Genomic DNA, 20,991 nt, shown 5'->3' on the forward strand with positions numbered 1-20,991 from the left:
GGTGTGGTTGAGAGGCTTCACTGTGGGGACCATCATGCATTTCACTAGTGCTAATTATTTGCTTTTGATTTGGTGTGAAAATAAATCACAATTTACTGCTATTTTCTTGATAAAAATAAACATTTTGGCCAACAATTATTAAAAATGGGTAAAGCTAGATTTAATGATGTATGTGGAACATCTTGTAAAAACCGTAATGCCGATTCTGAGTGGCGGAAGCCATGGACTGGGGTGGGCCTTCAATATAAGGACCATGATGCATTGCACCAAAGCTAAGAATTTACACATGTAAACTTTAAAAAAAAAACAATATAAAATCAAATAAATGTTTTTCGAATGTTATTTACTATTTACAAAAAAAAAGTTTATCAATAACTTGACAAATGGTTTAAAATTTAATGATGGATATATTTTCTCTCACTAACTTGTGTAAAGGTTAATCACAAGGGGGGCTTTTCGGACNTTATNTNCTTGTATGCCTTAAACTAATGAGTAAGGAAAATAAAGAACTGGGGTGATGCCTGCTTCCTCAACCATTGTGAGAAGAATTTTTGAAGGAGTATAGGTCTCCCTGTGGAGGATCTGCTTACTTTGCAGGACCTTCTGGTGCTGAGATCTGCTCCTACCTGTGAGGAGTAAAACGTAGAGTAAAGTTTGTTTTATCTGTGTATGTCCAGTAATGGAGACCCACCAGCTGAGATATTTCACTCTCTGTGAAGGTTATGAGTGCTATCCTGGTGATTTGGGTTTGGATTTATGTACAGAGAATTATTTACCATCACCAAAGTGTTTGCTTTAGGATCACTAGAATGTGTACAATGCTCATAGATAAATGAGAACAAAGGAATACTATTTCTATTATTAAAAGAGGGGGGAGGAGAGATGGGGAAAATAAAGGATATTGGATTGAGGGAAGGAAAGAGAGAGTAGTCAAGAGAGGAGAAAATGTGAGGGACAAGGCGAGAGAGAACATGGATAGGGGAGAGAGAGGGAGAAAGAAAGAGGGACAAAGAGAGGAAAATGGATGAGGAATACAGAGGAGAAAATGAGTTTAGATAGGGGGAACTGAATGAAGAGAGAAGTGTAACACCTTCAGTGCATGTGATACCCGACTCAGATCTCTGCACTGTATATGACCTCAGTGTAATCACTCTAACTTTGTGCATGCTGTTACTGTGGACCTTGGCAGCCAGCAGTAGCATGTTCCAATTCCACATAGAGGTGTTGCAATAGCGCCCCCTGCTGATCATGATGCACTAGGTGGCCTTGAGGGAAATTCAGCCCTTTGGGGGGATATGCATAGATCTTCCTACAGAAATAACATATGTGGATCTAGAAACGGAAAACCACAACATATCCAGGTCTCAATTAATTTATCAGTTTTCAACCTTTCCTCTACAAACCATGACATATGGACATATGAGAAGGCACAGATAGGGGGTCAAGGCCATGATCTTTGGTTTACAAGACCAATGCCTTACCCCTTGTCCAATGTGCTACACTTTTTCCTGTTACTGCATCATGATATATATAGGGGGAACTATGGTAAACCTAGGGATAGATAAAATAAAAATGAGAAAAGCAGGATTTTTCATATTTTATCCATTAGTGATAGACAAGAAACATAAAGATACCTTCCAACCATCTTTATGTGTTACACATTCCAAACTTGTAATCTACTTGTAGCAGACCGTCGTGGCAGCATCATGAACGATATAAGAGCAAAGCACAGATGGTCATTGAACCCATGATGAAGAAATCCATTCCAGGATTGCTGGATCACCTTGGTTCATCCATAATGATCTATTTTCTGCAACCTTGGATAACTTCTGTAAATCAGCCCAATGTGCAGTAACCTTACAAGGCCAACAAAAGAAAGATGTATAGGGAAAAACCTCTATGATGTACAGAGCATTCTACCAAAGCCGGTTCACAGTGGACAAACATAAAACTTCTGCACATGTGGTCTGGTGGCCAAGTGGCAAGATGCTGGACTTGCGAACCAAAAATCATGAGTTCATTCTCCACCTTTGCTTTACAGTGTCATTCCATGCTAATTCTTTAGAGAAATTTCCCACCACTTCCTCTGGATTTACTGTAAATGACATGAAATGAACAATTAAGTTTATTTGGTCTATGTTATTTGTCTGTTTTTTAGCAAATGGCAGTGCAACAATAACATTGTCATCAATGGTCAGGGTGAGAGATGCATTAGGGCATGCTCCATAATGATCATGACTTGCATCGACTTGCACAGGCAAGCTTGGACAGTAAGCTTTGAAACCAGCTAAGGCTATCACCTATGAATCTGTGTCAGTCTCAGAACTTTATTTGTCCTAGGTGAAACAAGGTGATCACAGAACCGGAATACATTGACGCATTTCGCAAACTGTGGAGGAAATCTCATGTTCCATGGAACCCTGGTTGGGAATGACTGATCTATAGTATTCTCCTTCCCTTCTATCCTGGTAACTAGATGAAAGGTTTGTAGGGAGCTGTGGGGGATCTGGGCCAACAGCAGGGAGGAGTGGGTTGTGCTAGAGAATTGACTTGTCCTGGAATGGTCAAATATTCCAGGTAGACCAAATCATATTGCTGGTGGCAAAATATCTTTTTTCAAAAGGAAAAGCACTGAAAATACAATTGGTAAACTTCAATGTAATAAACGTTTGATTTTTCATTGCATTTTTTGATGTTTCAGTGCATTGATTGTGCAGTGATTTTAGATGTTTCAGGTGCAAATATTTATATTCATATTTATATTTATAACATTAAGGCATTGCACCATGTCCACTATATTTGTAACCAGACTGTTTCAGGCTCATTATTGTATATTTGATATTTGATTTATGTTTGCATACAATGTGTAGTGTTTATGAAAATTTATGATGGTTTTGTGTTGAAAACTGACAGAAGGAGCAACATCAACGGTCACTCAAAGGCACAGATGGGGATTGAACCCACAATCTTTGGTTTACGAGACCAACGCCTTACCACTTGGCCACTGCGCCTTCTCTAAGTTTTGTTATAGGATTATCATGCAATTGGAAGGATAATATAAGGTGAATAAAGATGACACATCCAGATATGGTTTCTTGCTAGGGCTCCATAAGTGTTGAGAAATGTTTTATATTTTGAAAATTCTTCAATTTGCTCGTCATGTTTTATTAATTATGAAAGGTTTGCAGCGGGAAATGTGGGCTTTGTCCTTGCCCTCTTTTTTCCACAGATCTCTCTGCAAAGGTTTTTTCATCAGCAGAAAACATATTTGCTGATTGCAAAGCTAATGGTCTGCTCCAGTAGTGTTGGGTCTTTTATATATTGAAAAGGAGTAGATCTTGGCAACCAATGTAAGGACTGTCCTGCTGCAATGGCCAAGTGGTAAGGTCTTGGTCTGATAAAGCAGCAAGGCTTTGGTCTTGCAGTTCAATGATTTAAAAATTTATTATTTAACAATTTATCAGGACTTGGGAAAATCTCCCATTGTATGAGTACTTTGGAGATCCAGTAAAGAATTAATTAATTTTTATAATTATTAATATTAATAAACAGGATTTATATAGTGCCAACAAATTATGCAGCGTTATACAATAAATTCAGGTTGCATACAATATGTAGTGTTCCTATAAATTTACCATGCCTTTTTTTTAAATCTAATAGCAGGGGATAGATGAACGGGCACCCAAAGGCACAGATGGGGATTGAACCCATGATCTTAGGTTTACGAGACCAACGCCTTAACACTTGGCCACTGTGCCTGTGACTGTGGGACTGATGAAGAAATCCATTCCAGGATTGTTGGATCACCTTGGTTCATCCATAATGTTTATGGTCTATGTTATTTGTCTGTTTCTTAGCAATGGCACTGCAACAATAACATTGTCATCAATGGTCAGGGTGACAGATGCATTAGGGCATGCTCCATAATGATCATGACTTGCACGGGCAAGCTTGGAAACTATAGAAGGAGCAACATGAATGGTCACTGAAAGGCACAGATGGGGATTGAACCCATGATCTTTGGTTTACGAGACCAACACCTTACCACTTGGCCACTGCGCCTTTTGTGATAGAGACTGTAGGATTATCATGCAATTCGAAGGATGATATTAGGGTTTCTGTACAGTCTTTAAAACCAGAAGCATTTTGATTTTTACTATGGATCCCATCAGCTCTACACAATCAGGTAGAAGAGAAAACAAGGGGCCGCACTCCATCATCTCCATGTCATGTGCATAATATGAATGATCCCAGGAGAACAAAAAGTGATACATACAGATATGGTTTCTTGCTATTGCTCCATAATTGTAGAGTAATGTTTTATATTTTGAAAATTCTTCAATTTGCTCTTCATGTTTTATTAATTATGGAGGTTTGCATCAGGAAATGTGGTGATCCAGTAAAGAATGAATCATTTTTTAAATTATTATTGTTAATAAACAGGATTTATATGGTGCCAACAAATTACACAGGGCTGTACATTAAATACAGGTTGCATACAATGTGTAGTGTTCTTATAAAAATACAATGTTTTTTTTTTAAATTTAAACTGATAGCAAGAGAAGGATGAATGGTCAACCAAAGGCACAGATGGGGATTGAACCCATGATCTTTGGTTTACGAGACCAACGCCTTACCACTTGGCCACTGCGCCTTTTTGTTTCCATAACTGTAGGATTATCATGCAATTTTAAGGCTGATATTAAGGTTTCTGTACAGTCTTTAAAACCAGAAGCATTTTGAGTTTCACTATGGCTCCCATCAGCTCTACACATCCAGGTAGAAGAGAAAACAAGGGGCCGCACTCCATCATCTCCATGTCATGTGTGTAATATGAATGGCCCAGGTGAATAAAGGTGACACATTCAGATATGGTTTCTTGCTAGGGCTCCATAAGTGTTGAGTAATGTTTTATATTTTGAAATTTCCTCAATTTGCACTTTATGTTTTATTAATTATGAAGGGTTTGCAGCAGGAAATGTGGGTTTTGCCCTTGGTCTCTTTTTTCTACAGATCTCTCTGCAAAAGGTTGGAAAAACTCAAAGGTTGGTCAGACATAGAGCTTTCCCATCAGCAGAAAACATATTTGCTGATTGCAAAGCTAATGGTTTGCTCCAGTAGTGTTGGGTCTTTTATATATTGAAAAGGAGTGGATCTTGGAAACTAATGTAAAGACCCTTCTGCTGCAATGACCAAGTGGTAAGGGCTTGATGTCATAAAGCAGCAAGGCTTTGGTCTTGCAATTAAATGATGAATTTATTATTTAACAATTGATCACGACTTGGGAAAATATCCCATCGAGTACTTTGGTGTTCCAGTAAAGAATGAATTAATTTTTATAAATATTATTGTTAGTAATAAACAGGATTTAGTGCGAACAAATTACGCAGCACTGTACATTAAATTCAGGTTGCATACAATGTGTAGTGTGTGTTCCTATAAATTCACAATGGCTTTTTTTTACCAATCTAAACTGATAGCAGGAGGAAGATACACGGTCCAACAAAGGCACAGATGGGGATTGAACCCACAACCTTTGATTTACGAGACCAACGCCTTACCACTTGGCCACCGTGCCATCCATGAGGAAGCTAAAGGATATTAAGGTTTCTGTACAGTCTTTAAAGATAGAAGGCACTCATCCAGGTAGAAGAGAAAACAAGGGGCCGCACTTCATCATTTCCATGTTATGTTCATAATATGAATGGTCACAGGTGAACAAAAGGTGATACATCCAGATATGGTGTCTTGCTAGTGCTCCATAATTGTAGAATAATGTTTTATATTTTTAAAATTCTTCAATTTGCTCAATGTTTCAGAAAAAAAATTCAGGACAAGTACCATGCACAATTGCTAGCTGTAGGCTAGTTACCATGAGGGAACTGAAGGGGAATACTATAGAGCAGCCATTCCCAACCAGACTTCCATGGAACACAATATTTCCTCCATAGTTTGCAAAATGCTTCAGTGTGTTCTGTAATCACCTTGGTTCACCTGGGACCAGCAAAGTTCTGAGATTGACAGTGATTCATCGGTGATAACTATTGCTGGTTTCAAACCTTCCTAAGCAAGCTTGCTTGTTCACATTAATGCAAGTCATCATGTTCACGTGTCATGGCGCATGTCATTGCTAAAGAACAGACCACTGGTGCTGATAATTACAAATTACATAAATAAAGTTAATTATTCTTTAATGTCAAGTTAAACAAACAGGAATTATTCGGAGATTTAAAAAATAAAATTCAGCATGGAATATCATCACATAGTACATGTGAGGATTGAACCCATGATCTTTGGTTTTAACAAGGATAACATGTACCACCTGGCCAAGACACCACATGTACACAATTTTTCTGTTTGTTAACATTGTAAACTGGCTTTAGCAGGATGCTCTGTGCATTATGTAGGCTTTCCAATATACACCTTTCTTCTGTTGGGTTTGTATGGCTACTACACATTGGGCTCATTTAATGAAGTTCGCCCAGGACCACAGAACATAGACCATGATGGGTGAACTAAGGTGACCCACCAATCCTTGAATGGATTTCTTCACAAACTGTTTGCCATCAGGTAGCAAATGATTTCAATATTTGTCCAGGTCCAAGTTGGTAGCAGTGAGAATTACTGAAAGTGCAATCAAGACGGATTTGGGTACCTGCAGAGAGAACAGTGGGTTAGAACAAACGTTAATTCATTCTTTACTGGATCGCCAAGCTTCTCATATGATGAGCTATTTTCCTAACTCTTGATGAATGGTAACAAATCCAAACCACAGCTATTGAAACATTTAATTTAACAGATTCTTAACACAAAGCGCAAATGGTGACTGAACCCATGATCGTTAAGTTACAACATCTTACCACTTGACATGTGAAATTGTCAAACTTGCACCACTGATGGATTGAAAGCTTCCTGCTGCAGGTGATGGAGCCAATTATTTGTTTTATCACTGAAATTTCCAAGAAAAATTGTAAACTGTGTTTGAAATGTTTAGAAGTTTTCAACCTATTGACAATATTGATTTCTGGTTTAGGCTGTACAAAAGGCAATAAAGATTTCCTACTGCATGTTTAAACATACAGATAAGGAAGTGAGGAACATTAAAATGCACCAGGGAGCAAGGCTGGGGATTGAACACAAGATCTCCAGTTTTTGAGATCAACACCTTACCACTTGTCACCACAACAAGTAGGCCATTGCTCAGGTCACCAGGAACCACTCGTTTTCAATATATTAAAAGGGAGCAGACCATTAGCACTGCAATCAGAAATATGTTTTTTGCTGATGGGAAAGCTCTGTCTGACCTATCCTTGACTTTTTTCAACCTTTGCAGAGAGATGTGAAAAAAAAATAAAATAAAAAGGAGAGGCCAGAGACAAAGCCTAAATTTCCTGCTACAAAACCTTCATAATAAAACACGAAGAGCAAATTGAAGAATTTTCAAAATGTAAAACATTATTTTACAATTATTGAGCACTAGCAAGCAACCTTATTTGAATGTCTCACCTTTGTTCTCCTGGGACCATTCATATTACGAACATGACATTGAGATGATGGCGTGCCACCCCTTGTTTTTTCTTCTGCCTGGATGTGTAGAGCTGATCCATAGTAAAACTCAAAATGCTTCTGGTTTTAAAGACTGTGAACAGAATTTTCCCTATCATCTTTCGAATCACATGATCTCCCTACAGTTAGGCTTGCAGAAGGCACAGTGGCCAAGTGGTAAGGCGTTGGTCTCGTAAACCAAAGATCATGGGTTCAATCCCCATCTGTGCCTTTGGGTGACCATTGATCTTCCTTCTGCTATTGGTTTAGATTTGAACAAAAAACCATTGTAAGTTAATAAGAACACTACATGTTATATACAAACAAAATCAATAGAAAGAAATACAACACAATAAATAATGAGACTTATGCAGTGGACATAGCGCAATGCAGTAATGTTATGAGTAAAAATATTTGCATTGAAAAATCTAAACTAAATGTTCAATACATTGAAGCTTACCAGTCCTTGGACATTGTAGTTGCAGTGTTTTTCCTTTCCAAAAAAGATATTGTGCCACCAGTAATATGCTTTGATCTGCCTGGAAAATGTTACTATTCCAGAGTCAATTCTCCAGCACAATCCCTTATTCTTGTACAATAGCTGTTGGCACAGATACCCCCCCAGCTCCCTTAAAACCTTTCGTCTGTTTATCAGGATGAAAGGGAAGGAAAATACTATAGATCAGCCATTCCCAAACAGGGTTCCATGGAACACAAGATTTCCTCCACAGTTTGCAAAATGCTTCAATGTGTTCAACGTGATCACCTTTTTTGATTGAATAAGTAAATTTTATTCATCACGAAAACAAAAGTAATACAATCAGGGTACATTCATACACAGAATTGCGACACAGCACATAAAACACCACATTACAATTCCCCCCAACACACTCGCAAATAAATACATACAGTGACATGAGGTGCGAGGCAAAGGTCTGTCTCTAATGTCTTGCATGACTCGCCATACCCCAGTAGAATACTAGGATAACCTTGAACATGAAACGGAACAGGGTTGGAGGAATCAGCAGGGAAAGAAGACAATGTTGAGCCTGAGTCTAGTCTGGCATCTAGAGCTGGGTACTGGGCAGTGGGCAGGCAGCAGCAGTAATAGCATGAGGAGGAGGCGACAGGCCCTGAGACGTAGTGTGAATGGCTGTGTTACTCCGCCTGCTCTTACTGCTGCCACCTGCCCACTGCCCAGTACCCAGTTGTAGATACCAGACTAGACTCAAGCTCAGTAGGGTCTTTTTGCCCCATTGATTCCGCCAATCCCATTCCCTTTCATGCGGTTTTGTTACATAGTAGGGACAAATTGGAATCTCATTCATTCATTCATTCATTCATGTCTCCAATAGCTACAGCTTCTACACTGTCCATATAGGTGATGGCCTCAACCTCTAATGCCATCCTTGCTGCGTCTCAGGGCCCACCGCCTCCTCCTGATGTCCCAGTGCACATTAGGAATGGGGTACTCTAGCACTTCACCAGCTTTGAATCCATCAGACATGAACATGTTGCATATCACCAGACATTTGTTCCTCCGCAGCCTTTCCTCCTTCTGCCACCAAAGTTACCTGTGCTGCTGCTAGCAACTTGAGTGGGGCATGTAGCCAAGCATTACCTTTTTTTACCTTGTAGCTAATATGCTTCACAAAGTGTAAATATGTATAGGTAAGTGGATTTTTTTTATTGGGGGGTTGACACCAAAAATGCAAGTGCACTGTGTGTGTTGTATGCGGCACTTTCCTTCAGTGGTTACGCTTGTAATATGCAGCACAGTATACAAACTATATACTGCAGTATACACTGCGTCTGTGTGTCTGTCTCTCAGTACAAGTGTGATACTGTGCACGCATTCAGGGAGGGTACCCTGACTCTGGCTGCATGTATGTAACACACTGACTGATTATCTATCTATCCCTCTATCTATCTATCTATCTATCTATCTATCTATCTATCTATCTATCTATATCTAACAGTGAAACATTCAAACTGAGTACAGTAGATTTCAGGACTGCACCAATACAGTAGAAGGAAGCAGCGGGCTTTTGGAGCCAGATTGAAAAACCAACCTGGACCACCTGTTTATTCGGCTCACCGAGGTTCTGAGCCCCAAATGTCTGGTGATCTGCAACATCTTCATGTCGGATTCAAAGCTGGTAAATTGCTAGAGTACCCCATTCCTAATGTGCACTGGGACATCATAGAAGGGAATTTCTAAAGGGCCACACTGGCAGATTTGCACCATTTGTATGTGATTGACGTGCACTTCCACTTACGCTTCGACCTGTGCTCCAGGGTTAAAAATGCCACCCACTCGAATCAGCTGGCTCATCAGAAGTATACCTGCATTCTGATGCCTCATATTGATCAAGCCTGGGTCATGCTGCAGGAAGAGCAGGAAGAGGCTCTGAGACGGAGCGTGGACAGCATTGGTAACTGGCATCCAGAGCTGGGTACTGGGCAGGCGGCAGCAATAACAGCATGAGGAGGAGGCGGTGGGCCCTGGGACGGAGCAAGGACGGAATTAGAGGTTGCGGCCATCACCTATATGGACAGTGTAGAAGCTGTAACTATTAAAGATATGAATGAATAAACGAGATTCCAATCTGCCCCTACCTACTATGTAGCAAAACCACATGAAAGGGATTGGGCTTGGAGGAATCAGCGGAGAAAGAAGACCCTGATGAGCCGGAGTCTAGTCTGGCATCCAGAGCTGGGTACTGGGAGGAGGAGGCGGTGGGCCCTGATACGGAGCAAGGAGGGCATTATAATTTAAAGCCATCACCTATGTGGACAGTGTAGAGGCAGTATCTATTGGAGACATGAATGAATAAGCGAGATTCCAATCTGTCCCTACCTACTATATAGCTAAACCACATGAAAGGAATTGGGCTTGGAGGAATCAGCGGAGAAAGAAGACCCTGTTGAGCTGGAGTCTAGTCTGGCATCTAGATCTGGGCACTGGGAGGAGGAGGTGGTGGGCCCTGAGACGGAGCAAGAAGGGCATTAGAATTGAAGGCCATCACCTATGTGGACAGTGTAGAGGCAGTAGCTATTGGAAACATGAATGGATAAGCAAGATTCCAATCTGCCCCTACCTACTATGTAGCAAAACCACATGAAAGTAATTGGGCTTGGAGGAATCAGTGGGGAAAGAAGACCCTGTTGAGCTGGAGTCTAGTCTGGCATCCAGAGCTGGGTACTGGGAGGAGGAGGTGGTGGGCCCTGAGACGGAGCAAGGAGGGCATTAGAATTGAAGGCCCTCACCTATGTGGACAGTGTAGAGGCAGTAGCTATTGGAGACATGAATGGATGAATGGGATTCCAATCTGTCCCTACCTACTATGTAGCGAAACCACATGAAAAGGTTTGGGCTTGGAGGAATCAGTGGGGAAAGAAGACCCTGTTGAGCTGCAGTCTAGTCTGGCATCTAGAGCTGGGTACTGGGAGGAGGAGGCGGTGGGCTCTGGAACAAAGTGTGGACGGCATTAGTATCTGGCATCTAGAGTTTGGTATTGGGCAGGTGGCAGCATCGTTTACAGCAGGAGGAGGAGGCGGTGGGCCCTGAGATGGAGCGAGGACTGCATTGGGCACTGGCATCTAGAGCTGGTCAGCTTAAAGCCAGACTCAGCACAGAAGATATTGGTTAGCAAAATTACTCAATTAACCGCTGGGTCTGTAGCGCATATCACCACCACATCATCCATATATGCAGCCACTTTGCTGCACTCCCACTACTTCCTGGAAGAGGTACCACTCTTACCAGTTTGTCTTTTCAAATAAGAGCTAGCAGTGGTTCCAGGGCACAAAAAAAAGTGGGGACAGCGGGCAACCCTGCTTCACTCCAGACTTCAGTGTGACAGCTTCTGATAGGTGCCCATTACCCAGCACCTAGCTGGATGCTTCACTATAGAGAAATGACAGATTGTTAAAGAAAGCATCATGTAGATTCATTTTTTTTGTCTAAGACCAGCCACAGAAACTTGTGCAATACCCTATCAAATGCCTTTGCAAAATCCAGGGATAGAAGGGCGATCTTCTGCCCTCTTTCCTGCAGGTACCAGAAGTTTACCAAGTTTAAAATGTCATTGGTGCTCCTCCCTAGCACTCCACAGGACTGACCTTCATGCACAATTTTGCTCATTATTTTTTTAAGGTGTCTTACCAGGCACTTGGCGTAAACCTTTTAGTCTGTATTTGACAGAGTGATTGGCCTCCAGTTCTCCAGGTTATTTAAGTTACCTTTTTTTGGCAGCAGTGTCACTACTCCTTCAGACCATGATTTTGGCAGTTTGTTTTTGCCGTCTGCCAGCTGAAAAATAGCAACCAGTTCAGTTTTTGTCACATCCCAGAAGGTGACATAAAATTCTATGGGTAGCCCATCATTTCTTGGAAATTAATTTTTGTTTGAATTTTTAATTGCATCATATATTTATTTTTCAGAAATTGTACCAGCTAGCCCCTGGTGGTCGTTGGTCTCCAATTTAGGATCTAGGGTACCCAAACAATCTGTTGTAACGGTAAGATCTATATTTTTACTGTAAAATAACTACACATAAAACTTATGTGCCTCTTTAAGCACTTTTGTTTGTGTAGTGGAATTGTTTAGGTGGGAGATCCTTTGTTTTGCATCAGTTACTTTTTTATAGAAAAAAACAAGAACAATTTGCATTGTTCTCTATTTTTTCCACTTTGGAATTGTGGATAATTTGTTTTCCTTTTTGTTTGATTTTATTGCTGATTTTGACTTTTAGGTTGCGTATATGTTCTTGCATATCAATGCAAATTCAATCATATTTCAAATTCAAGCATATCAGTTAAATTTGGTGAATGTTTGAAATTGAGTGTTTAAATCTTTGTAACATTTAAGTTTATCTTTGGGCTCCTGCATACCTTTTTTGAGAAAAAATACCGGGTTTGGGTTTTAACCCAATCTTTCCAATCTGTCCGACTGGTAAATTTGTGAATACATTTCTGGAAATTTGCATATTCTTTTTGTTTTTTTTCTAACAGAGATCTGATGAGCCTCCATACCCCTCGATCACTAGATGTCCCGGATACTTTAAGTTTACTCACCAGAATCCTGTGGTCAGAAAACAAAGTAGAGCCTGTATGCAAATAATTTGTATGCTCCTGCTGACAAAAGTAAAAACGATTCTAGACTTAGAACATTACCCAGCTATATCCTTGATCATTGTGATGAAAGACTTTCCAGACATCCTGAAATTCAAAATCAGTAACAGATTTTTAAGTTTTGCCGATGTCTTATCCTGTCCCCTAGATTTTGAACCATACCTCTTTTCTCCAGGCATTATGCAGTTAAGGTCTCCACGCACAATTTTAGACAAAGATCCTGAAAGAAAAAGCTGGACAGTAGTTAGAAACCCCCCCCCTTTCTTGTTTGTCCACACGGGCATCATCATATTTTATTTTTGCCGGTAGAGCTCTTCCTGGCACAATCTCAGTAAAGGTTATGACTTAAAAGTTATTACCTTTGACCAGTATTCCAACACTGGGAGCAGGGTTTGCGTTGTCCCTGGACCAGGCTGAGAGTCCATGTTGCCATTGTTTCCACAAATAGCCATAGTTGGGGTGATGTTCCAATGCACATTCCTGTAGGCATATGATTTTACAGTCAATTTGTTGTAGAATGTCAAAAATTGCAGCTCTTCTAGCTGGGCCCTTAATCCCCCTTACATTCAGGGTACAAATTTGCAGAACATTCATTGCAACGACTCAACCTCAGACACATCTGAAAATGCATTCAATGCTTCGGACTCTGACACTGTTAAATCTGATAATACATTATTTACTTTTTTTCCTCCAGCATCAACCTCTGGCTGATCCGTTTGAAACTTCCACATCATTACCTGGTTGCTTCTACTGCATACCCAACTGACCTGTTTGATCATCCTCAATTCTCTCCGTTCAAGTAAGTGTTATTGCGATGTCTGGCTGTGTTGGTGATATAGGTGTATCAAAATAATCTGAAATTGCACCAGTATGTTCCACCTACGTAACGGTAGTACTCAACAATATTGGTAGGCTGTTGATTCTACCTGTGTGTTGGCTGATTGTATATTGGAGGGCCCAGAGCCTTGGGCACGGTCACCCCTATAATTACATTTGCACTGTATTTTATCAGCTGTCTTACCGACTTGCACCTTCCTCTTCTTTTTCCCTCCAGATACGTCCATATCTTCCTCCTCCTTGCTTCCGGACAGTCTCCGAGAGGAGACAATTTGGCTAGGTGGGTCTGTGGAAAGATTGAAGAAAGGAACAACAACCTCCATACTTACGGGGCCTGTGGTATCATTGGCCTTCTGCACCCTCCCATCGGCGGCACTGACTTACTCAAACCCTCTCAGGACAGACTGACATGGCTGAGTCACCTCTAGAGCTGCAGATGCTTAGGCCTCCACCACGCTTGTATTGCCAATATAGAAACATTTATAGAAGTATTCTCTAACTTAACTCTCTGTACAAAAGCCAATTGCCATGGACCCTACACAGAGAGCAAAAAAAGCTCAGCTGGGAGTTCTCAATTACTAGACATATCCAGGTAAAACAAACTTTAATCTATTTTACTGGTCATAGGTAGGAGCAGATCTCAGCACTAGAAGGCCCTGCAAAGTAAGCAGATCCTCCACAGGGAGACCTATACCCCTTCAAAAAAATTCTTCTCACAATGGGTGAGGAACCAGGCATCATCCCCAGCTCATTATTTTCCTTACTCATTAGTTTAAGGCATACATGAGGATGATGGCTGAAAAGCCCCCCTTGTGATTCACCTTTACACAAGTTAGTGGGAGAAAATATATCCATAATCAAAATTTAAACCATTTGTCTCAAGTGTTCATAAACAGTTTTTTGTAAATAGTAAATAATATTAGAAAAATATTTATTTGATTTTATATTGTTTTTTTTTTTTAAAGTTTACATATGTAAATTATTAGCTTTGGTGCAATGCATGATGGTCCTTACATTGAAGCCCCGCCCCAGTCCATGGCTTCCACCGCTCAGAATCGGCATCGAAGTTCCACGTACATCATTAAATCTAGCTTTAACCATTTTTATTAATTGTTGGCCAAAATGTTTGTTTTTACCCATTTTTATCAAGAAAATAGCACTAAATTGTGATTTATTTTTACACCAAAACATATGCAAATAATTAGCACTAGTGAAATGCATGATGGTCCCCACAATGAAGCCTCTCAACCACACCTCTAACTGGTCAGAGTGGGAATTGCAGCATACAAGCTCTAAAAGTTCCTGGATACACTTTAAACCCATTACACATTTCAGTTCCTGAACTGTAACCTTAAACTTTTCAAGTGAATTGCAATCCCCTGAACATGTTTTTCTTTTTATTGTATAGAATCTCACATAACATCCAACTAAACAAAAACCCGGTGCTCGATATAAAAGTGGAAGTGCAAAAACACCACACAAAAACCATGCACTGGTGTACTATTTTTGATTGAATAAAGTATTTTATTAATCACACAATTCGAAAACAATACAATCAGAGTTCATACATACATGGAATTGCGACGCAGCGCATACCACTACTTTACAATCCCCCAGAACACGCTCGCAAATAAAAACATACATACCTCCATACTGCGGTCTTGTACCGCAAACCACCCCGACAGATTGCTGATCCACACCTTTAAATACTTTATCTTACACCATCCCTAAGAGCTCATCCAAGCCCTAAAGCTTTATTTGAGCTCTTACAAAACTAATATCACACATCTAATAAAGAACGGCTGTGCATTAGGGAAGGGATGGTTAGGGAGGAACACACAGTCCCAAAGCTTTATTAGAGTTCCTAAAACTATTTTTACAAGGGAAGCTTGGGGGGGGGGGGCCTTCTCAGAAGTCCTCTTCCGGAAAGTCCATGAGTTATAGTCTCTGAGCAGACTGAGGACCAGTCTGCGGCAGTCCTCGATGGACATCCTCTCCCTCCGGAGGATAAGGCACTTCCTGGCGCATCAGATAGCATCCTTAACACAGTTCAAAATCCTCCAAGCTCCTTCAACTTCTCCTTCCGTGAATTCGCAGTGGAACAGACCATACAGCATAGCGCAGTATGTGATGGCCGTTCTAGGGACGAATTGGCTCAGTTCTTGTTCCATGGTCTTCAACACGGCTTGGGCGTAGGGGCACTGCCAGAAGACATGCATAGCCGTCTCCTCTTCGATGATGCAGAAAGGGCAGTGTCTGTACCTACATAAGTTCCTGGCGTGCATGAAAGTTCTCAAGGGTAGTTCTCCTTGAACCGCCATCCAGGCCAAGTCCCTGTGCCTGCTGGTAAGTCTTTTGGACCCGATGTTGATCCAGATTTCTTCGCAGGTGACTGCGTTCCTACCCGGAACAGGTTCCATAGAGTCCTTTCCATGCATTTGCTTGTAGATCATCTTCAGCTTCCACAGGTCGGGCCTGACGCCCTGCAGCTCGTTCTCCTTGATGAACTTGAAGGTGTCCAAGTAGAACCAAGGGGTGTCCCAGTTGTACGGGGTAATTGTATCAATCCACTCGTGTCCTTCTCACGGTGTTGCAGGCGAAGAAGTTCCTCAGCATCATCGCGATGTCCAGAACTCCTTTGCCTCCTTTCCGATGTTCCTTGAACATCTTCGCTCTCTTCACTCGGTCCATCTTCGAGCCCCAGATGAAGTGGAAGGTCGCCCTCGTGATGGCCTTGCAGGTGTTGGTGCGTGGGGGCCAGGTTTGGGCGAGGTACTGCAACAAAGGAAGGATTTCGCTGCGGAGTACTAGATTTTTCCCTTCGATGGTGAGATCTCTGAGGCTCCAGAGGCCGAATTTCTGACGCATTTTCGACAGCCTCTCTTCCCAAGACTTCAGGGCTGCTCCTTACTTCCCGAACCAGACGCCAAGGATCTTGATGAAGTCAGGTTGGATGTTGAAGGGGATGGGCACAGAGGGAGGCAGGTACCAATTCCCGAAGAGCATGGCTTCTGACTTCCCGCAGTTGACTTTTGCCCCCGAAGCTCGGCCGAAGTCTTCGCAGATCTGGACGAGCACGTCGATGGAACACTTGTCCGCTCAGAACACCGTCATGTCGTCCATATAGAGCGAGCACTTCGCTTCCCTTCTGTCTGGACCTGGTGCGGTGATCCCTCTGATCTCTGGGTTCCGTCTGATGCATTCGGTGAAGAGCTCTATACAACAGACAAAAAAGAAGGTGACAGAGGGCAGCCCTGTCTGACCCTGGAGAGGACCAGGAAGAGGTTCCATAGAGTCCTTTCCATGCATTTGCTTGTAGATCATCTTCAGCTTCCACAGGTCGGGCCATTCACCAGCACTGTGCTGTGGATGTCAAAGTACATCAGGTTAACATATGAAAGAACATTTCACCGAGACCATACTTACAGAGGGCTCTAAGCAAGACTGACCAGGGCAGCGTGGATGTTGTGGTCCTGGATGTAGTGGACTGTGTCTGTAACCAGTGCGAGGCTGTCCGCAATCGTCGCCCTGGGATTCCGCAGGTCTGATCCGGGTTGATGATCTGTCCGATAATCTTCTTTAGCCAGTTGGCCAGTATCTTGGCAAGGATCTTGTAGTCCACGTTGAGGAGAGAGATGGGACGCCAGTTTTTTAGGTCGCATTTCTTGCCTTTCCGCCTATACAAGATCATAATCATGCCCTCCCTCAGCGATGGCGGCATTCTGCCCTCCACCACCAAACCCTTATACAGCTTGAGCAGGTCCGGGCCTACGAGATCCCACAGCGCTACGTAGAGCTCCGCTGGGAGACTGTCGCAAGCCGGGGTCCTACCCCGCCTGAAGGATTTGACGGCGGAGGTCAACTCCTCCAAAGTGAGGGGGGCGTCCGTGGACACTGCGCCTGCAGGATCAAGGGTGTTGGTGATACCTGACAGGAACCGGTTCGCAGCGTCGTTTTCAGGTTCCTTGGGTGAGTAGAGGGTCCGGTAGAAGTCGCTGACCGCTTCCATCACCCCTGACTTACCTTTCCGGAGTGTGCCGGTCAGCTTGGTGAGGGGTGTGTGGCCTAGGAGAAGCTTCCTGAAAAAGAAAGCGTTGCACTTCTCACCTTTCTCGAGATGCTCCACCTTGGAATGGAGGATGATGCGCCTGGCGTCCTCCTTAAAGTGCTGTTTCAAGCACTTCTTGGTCTCTTCCAGGTCTCGCCTAACGTCCCAGCCACAGTGGTAGAGGTCCTGCAAGGACTGAAGCTCACGCTGCAGTGTTTGAGTTCAACGTCCAACTTTGCCATGATGCTGGAGCTGCGTCCGTCCTCCTCTATTGGGCAGTTGAAATCACCGCCCATTATTACTGCCCTGGTGGTTGCGAGTTGGGTCCTCAGGGTCTGGAAAAGTTCCAGCCGCTCATTCTTCCCAGGGGAAGTGTACACGCTGATGAGCCTAACTGGCTCTTCTGCCCATGAACCGTCTAGGACCAGAAGTAAGCCACAGACAAGATCGTGGACAGCGTCAAGCGTGAAACGCCCACCCCTGATCAGAATGCCTACGCCTGTTGACTTGCAGTCACCACCCCCAGACCAGTAAGAGGGACCCTGGGTCCACTGGGAGCACCGATGGCTGTATTTCCTAGAGGGGGGGAGAGCACATTCCTGCAACATGACTATGTCGCCTGGTTGAGTGTCAATGAAACTGAGTACAGTCTGCCTTCTGACGGGGTCTCTTATGTTCCTTACATTGATGGAAAAGACTGATATCTTAGCCATGAAGGTTTGGAGAAAAGTGACTCTTCAGTTGGAGACTGTATGACTTACAGTCCCTTACAGCTCCCTCCTTCTCTATCTTCTCCCAGAGCGTGCTGTCCTCCTCCGTGGGGAGGGGGGTAATAGACTGGGGTCATGGGGGTACTATCCAGGTACTCAATGACCTCGGCGAGGTCTTCAGTATACTGGGCAGGGGGGAGTGGAGGGGGAGTCTCATTCTCCTTAGTCTGCCTTTTCAAGGACAGCTCTGTGTCCGAGGCAGGGCTCTGGGGGAGTTTTCTCTTCCCCCTTGTGAGGGCACCAGAGGTGTCCATCTCGGTTGGGGGGGGTAGGGGGTTAGGCCTCTTCTGAGGAGAGGTCTGGGGGGGGTGTGGTGGTGGTAGGGGGATCAGGGGTTGTGTGTGTTGGGTCTATGGGGCTGGGTTGGGGGTTGGATTCTAGGGCGGGTGATGGAGGGGCTTGGGTTTCTGGACCGGTGGGGGTGGACTGTGAGTCTGTGGGTTGGGGGAGAGCCTGGGGCTCAGGGTTGGCCTGGGGGGTTGGGTCTTGGGTTTGGGGGGGGGGGATTTGGGGGTGGGAGCTGCGTTGGTTGGGAGGGTGGTTGGGCTTGGGTTGTGGGTGGGGTAGGGTTGTGGGTGGGGTGGTGGCTTGTGATGTGAGTGGGGCAGGGCGGGTCCTGGAGGGTTGGGGTTTGGGCACAGGTCCAGTGGACCTGGGGGAGGATTTTGGCCGGGTGGCCTGGGTGGGGTCCTGGGCAGTTTGGGGTGGGAGGAGAACGGTCTGGGAGGAGCAGGTGAGGAGGTAGGCTGCCCTCGAGCATCTGGGGATCTATGCTCACCTCTGGTGGATGGTCCCCCTCTGTTGTCACGTCCAATGTTATCTCCTCTGTGTCCTGTGCCTCTTAACACCCCAGCTCTTGGGGAATTCCTGTTCCCGAGGCACTCTCGATACAGGGTATCCTTTTCCCCGCACAGGTTGCAGATCTTGTTCCTCAGACAATCTTTGGACTCCTGCCCTGTGGCACGGCAGAGTCTACAAAACACTGCGGAGCAATCCTTGCCTGCGTGACCTTCTGCACGTCCGTGGCATGTCCTCGTAGTGGAGGATTCCGGGGCATGGGCCAAGATTTATGCACTGTGGCAAGTGCAGGAGGTCCCCCGTGGTGGCGTCTCTCCTGAGCTTGCAGGTGAGGGTCCACTTACCAGTCCAGAATCCGGGTCGGCTCCCTCAGCACGTTGCAGAATCTCTTTAAGAATGTGGCGATATCTTGTCCTGGGACGTGAGGGCTGCGCATGGACAACGTGATCCGCCTTTCTTCCCTTTGTATGGGAGAATTGGCAACGAAGTTGCCGAAAGGGGATCCGGGTTCTGCGGCCTTCACTTTCTCCCAGTATCTCCTACACACCTGTAGAGAAACAAAGGTTATGTAGAAGATACCTCTCATGAAGGCTTGAATGGAGAGGGTCTCGGCCTTAGTGAAGCCTTGGCCGAGCACCATCTTCTTCCCGAAAACCTCTGCTGTCATATCCGGGATCCATCCATTCACCTCCTTCAGCTGGAGGACGACTGTCTGCTTCATCCAGGGTTCCAGGGTGGGAACTGTCTGCTTCATCCAGGGTTCCAGGGTGGGAACCCCGGCGGCATTCTGACATTTTCGGCTGGCCTCTGCTCCTGCAGATGCAGCTGGGGCTGGTCTTGCTGGGCTGGAGGCAGAGGTGGATGGTCTGGCTGTTTCTTCTTGGGCCTGGCTGGCTTGGGCCTGCTCCAGGTTCTTCCTGTCTCTTCTTGATGGGGTCATCTCTCTCCCTTCTAGGACACTTCGGGCTGGCTTCGGCGTCTGGCTTCGGGCATCGGCTTCCTCGGTGTCCTTGATGGTCGGCTTTTCTGGCTCCTTGGGCTCTTTTTGCCTTTGAAAAGGCAGTTTGGTGTCCACTACAGGGGTAGTGACACAAAAGTGGGGGGTAAGGGGAGATTGCAAGCTCGTTCCTGGCAAGGGCTAAGCCTCTAACCCAATAGAAGCAGGTAGGTGAAGCCGAATTTAATCGACAATCCTACAGGGCCGAGTAGAGGGTACCTCACCAGGACCAAATGGCTGGGATCGATTAAGCAAGTTCCACCGTATCAACTTAAAAAGCTTCAACACTAAGGGCAAAGGTAGGTACTACACCTGATCTTAGCCAAGAAGCGATGCACTGAAATTGAAAATTCAATTAAAAACAAATATATACAATATTAACATAGAATAAAGATTCATTACATAAATAAATAATATATAAATTCATTACATCAAACTTCACACTTCAAAACTACCAGAAGGAACATTTACAGAAACTTTATTCAACCCATCCCATTAGCACCCTCCTCTTTATTTACATAACCCACCCTCCAAAATAAAAACTTTATTTACATAATTACATTTGCATACATATAACCAGAAACAATATAAATCACTTCTTTGCATATCCCACCCATATTATTAATAAAAACTTTATTAACATACACCCACCCATTTCAAAACTTCCTCATATATACAAAATCTCGAAAAAAACAATAAAATATTTCCCCTGCCGCATTCCTTTTTCACACCACCAGAATGATTTTTCTGAAAAAAAAACAAAAATAGAAATTAACACACAAAACACATAATAAACAAGAACAAAACTTTGTACACCACACACCCCACCACCACCTCATACCCACTCCCTCCATTTATGG

General features: G+C 43.6%; 5 non-coding genes across 5 annotated transcripts; 2 read left to right on the forward strand and 3 right to left on the reverse strand.

Moving 5' to 3' along the window:
- The first annotated feature begins 475 nt into the window (after positions 1-475).
- On the forward strand, positions 476-623 carry LOC140330202 (U12 minor spliceosomal RNA). The gene has a single exon (XR_011920671.1). It is a non-coding gene; the product is annotated as a U12 minor spliceosomal RNA (small nuclear RNA).
- Positions 624-3,990: 3,367 nt separating this feature from the next.
- On the reverse strand, positions 3,991-4,062 carry TRNAT-CGU (transfer RNA threonine (anticodon CGU)). The gene has a single exon. It is a non-coding gene; the product is annotated as a tRNA-Thr (tRNA).
- Positions 4,063-4,582: 520 nt separating this feature from the next.
- TRNAT-CGU (transfer RNA threonine (anticodon CGU)) lies at positions 4,583-4,654 on the reverse strand. The gene has a single exon. It is a non-coding gene; the product is annotated as a tRNA-Thr (tRNA).
- Positions 4,655-7,705: 3,051 nt separating this feature from the next.
- On the forward strand, positions 7,706-7,777 carry TRNAT-CGU (transfer RNA threonine (anticodon CGU)). The gene has a single exon. It is a non-coding gene; the product is annotated as a tRNA-Thr (tRNA).
- Positions 7,778-14,148: 6,371 nt separating this feature from the next.
- Positions 14,149-14,299, reverse strand: LOC140330204 (U12 minor spliceosomal RNA). Its single transcript, XR_011920673.1, has one exon. It is a non-coding gene; the product is annotated as a U12 minor spliceosomal RNA (small nuclear RNA).
- Positions 14,300-20,991: the final 6,692 nt, after the last annotated feature.

The sequence above is a fragment of the Pyxicephalus adspersus genome, chromosome 4 (assembly GCF_032062135.1).
Source record: "Pyxicephalus adspersus chromosome 4, UCB_Pads_2.0, whole genome shotgun sequence".
In the NCBI taxonomy this organism is placed as follows: Eukaryota; Metazoa; Chordata; class Amphibia; order Anura; family Pyxicephalidae; genus Pyxicephalus; species Pyxicephalus adspersus.